Genomic DNA, 3,433 nt, shown 5'->3' with positions numbered 1-3,433 from the left:
TGTGCTACTGAATTAAAAATGCAAGACTCTCGAGTAATGAGAGGATGACCTGTCTAGTTGAAATACATACTTGTTCAAAATCAGAGTACTTATTTGTAGTTTCTCTTCATTGTCTCCAGTTAATGACTGTTGATCCATTTTGTTCGAGTTCAACAAAGCTACAGTTAATGATGATGAGATGTATATTATTGTTAAATTACCCATGTGAATGAATGATGCTCCATGTATAGAACATTGTCCTTTTTCTCCTGAAAGTTTGGTTCTCTAGTTTTCTTTTTCAATTTCTGAGTTTCAGGGTAGAATTAGCTGACAGATTGAGATATCAGCAATGATCTGTAATCTTGGCCAAAGATTTTTAAATGAGTTTTAGTTGTATATAACAATTAGCTAAACTACAAGCCAGGATTTAACATCATAAATCTGATGTAGAGCATCACAAGTCCCCCATCTTGTATGATCATTTGTAGTTGTGCTTTACCCTATTATTATTCCTGCTCGAGAAGGTATACAACATATATTAGTAACCATCGCGAAGAAGCAATTTTTTCAACTATATCCGGAAACAGAAGTTGCAGTAAGGTTTAGAGTAGCTTCTGCAATTGGAACTTCCTGTATTAATTGTCTATCTATTTCACTCTCTCTAAGTGATTCACTTCAATTTTATGCTGAAAGTCCCGAAGAAAATTGATAAAAAATAAATTATAATTATCTAAACTTCCAATTTTATTCTTTTATCGTGTAATTTGAAATGTATTCAACTTCTCTTTCTAATATATTTAGAATAAGATATCTTTTTATTTATTGTATTCACATATAGTGCGGGACAAATAATTGACAGCAAGCAAAATTTGAAGAGAAATTTGAGCCAGAAATTCTGAAGGAATTCAGGAATAAGTTAAAATACACGTGCAGATGCATGTGTTACTAAAGATTTTGAGATAAAGAAACTAAAATCCAAATTCTAAAAAGATCTAAAAATAATTTAATTTACAATTAATATTTTTCAAAAGTATTACAACTCTCTTTCATCTCTTGGTTCATAGTTTCACCTTCATTCCTATTCTCTCGTCTGTTGGTTTGAAAGTTAGCATTAGTGGGTCTTCCACATATTGTCTCTACTCTTCTTTCTCTTATCATTTAGAATCCATTCTTCTATATGAGTCTAGTATATTTTAAACTTTTCAAGAAAAAATCTAAATAGAATTGTTATACAGCAGCTTTAAATCTTTGAACTAGTCTAATTAGGATAATTTTTTTAATTGGAATATTGAACAATTAGGCCACATTTATATAGTTCAATTTAGAGTTTAAGGATACAGAAGGATGACCGCCCAAGACAAAGCATATAAGAGTTTGATAAATAACTAAAATTAAAAAGTAAGGATTTGACTCGTCGAGACATAAATTGATAAATAATTCATCGTTTGTCTTTATGCTATAGAAAAATTATGATTAGCCTATGCAAGATGATTTGTAAATTTTACAAAGCACATTTATGTGAATTTTTCTAATCAACAACCATTTGAGGGTATCATCCCCCTTGCAACACAGTGAGTGATCGTAGTAACTTTATTCTCCAAATTATTGGCATGTTGATGTATTATTTATACTTTTTTTCTTTATCATATGATTTTTTTTTTCTTTGAGAAGAAAAAGAGGGAAATCCATTTGCACTATAGTTACCAAAAACCAACTATTTAGGAATGCACAATCCAAGACATGAACCCATAGTCTCTTGCTAAGCAGGGTGTGACCATTTATACAAGCCCCGGTTCACCAATGATTCTTCAATTATAGTTACATTATCCGAGAATCGTTTAATCATTCACAAATCTTACGATCTATTTGCAAAAAGAAATCCACAATCAAGATCCGGCCATAAAGAACATAGAAATGATGCTATGTACTGTTGTTAGTGCTGGTGATTATAGGTGAACTGTTATGTGCATCAGTTTATTTATAATTTATTGTTAATGGAGATCTTCTGACCTCTAGGTGAATTCTGTTCCTTTGCTAACTGCTGATCAACAGTTAAATGAAATATCTGACATTCATGACCGACAAACATTTAAACATGAGATTCAACTTCTCCGGATAAAGAACTCAAAAAACTTCCAACTCGTGTACCTCAAACTCTAGTCGTTCATTTCTTGGAACCATGTTTGTGGAGATCAGAATTCAAGCAGCCTCTTAACTATTAGAAAGGTAGAATGTATCTAAAAGTTCACCTGAGAGAAGCTTGATAAGATCAATTGAAGCCAAGCTTGTTAGTGATCTATTAGTCCATGGTGAATTCAGCCTTTGTGAATCAGCTACTCAGCCAATATAAACTTCAACTTTGGACGGAAAAGAATTCATAGGGACAAGCGACCGAAACCTTTTAAATTAATCAAATACAAACATCTACTCTTGGGGTCCCTCAATAAAAAATGGACGCTGACTGCAGCAAGAAGTTCAATTTACCTCCGTTCAAGCTATTCACTTGAGCCAAAAAGTTAGGAAACCAAAGAATATCTTAATAGAAACCAGAAAAACCTATAGAATTAGGTTCATATAAGGGCTGAAGAAGAAGAAACTTATGCCGAATGGCCTAGAGTAGAAGACACTCCTCTTTGAGTATAAAAGTCTCTTAACTGCTAGCCAGGTCTCAGAGCTTGACATTATACTGATTTCCTGTCAAAGGTTTCAGCAGTGAAGATGTTTTTCTTGCAAAAATTCAAGGAAACCAAAACTTGCCTGCTTCAAGGCCCAAAGAAGAGAAGCGAATGTAGAGTCGGTTAGTAGTTTAGTATTAAATGAATACCCAGTTTAATAATTAAATTTCTCTTATTTTAGGTATAATTACAACATTACTCTTCAAGGCCATATGCTGAGATTCCAGTTCCTTTCAACTAAATCATAAATGATTATGGGGTGCCTCACTGAGATTCGTGCTAAGCACACCAAACAGACTGGTTTTGACCAAGTTATCTTGGCTTGAAGACACAGCAACAAGACTGGAGTATAAATGCCTTTTAGTAAAAAAAGTTTATTCCTTGCCCTTTTTTAAGGATTAGAATGGTTAAGATTAAGTGTTGCTTTTTTTTTACGTTTGAGTGATTGTAGTTGGTCTATAGATGTACAGGTAAGGTGGGTTTTTCTTTTTTTTTTTTTTTTTTTTTTGGGTTTTGGGGGGGGGGGGGGGGGGTGTTCTTCCCTCCCTTTACGCATCTTCCTCCTATGTTTCATCATCTTATTGAGGCTTAAGCTCAATTTTGGGGGGGGGGGGGGGGGGGGGGGGGGGTGTTCTTCCCTCCCTCTACGCATCTTCCTCCTATGTTTCATCATCTTATTGAGGCTTAAGCTCAATTTTGTACACAGATTTTCCATGTAGACATCGTTTTTTAATTTTCCATATCTTAAGTTCCTGAAATTAATTTCAGATCATACAAAA

The sequence above is a fragment of the Phoenix dactylifera genome, chromosome 2 (assembly GCF_051530095.1).
Source record: "Phoenix dactylifera cultivar Ajwa chromosome 2, Ajwa_hap1_PhDact_Kaust_v1.1, whole genome shotgun sequence".
Taxonomy (NCBI): Eukaryota; Viridiplantae; Streptophyta; class Magnoliopsida; order Arecales; family Arecaceae; genus Phoenix; species Phoenix dactylifera.
This window is presented reverse-complemented; position numbering follows the sequence as displayed.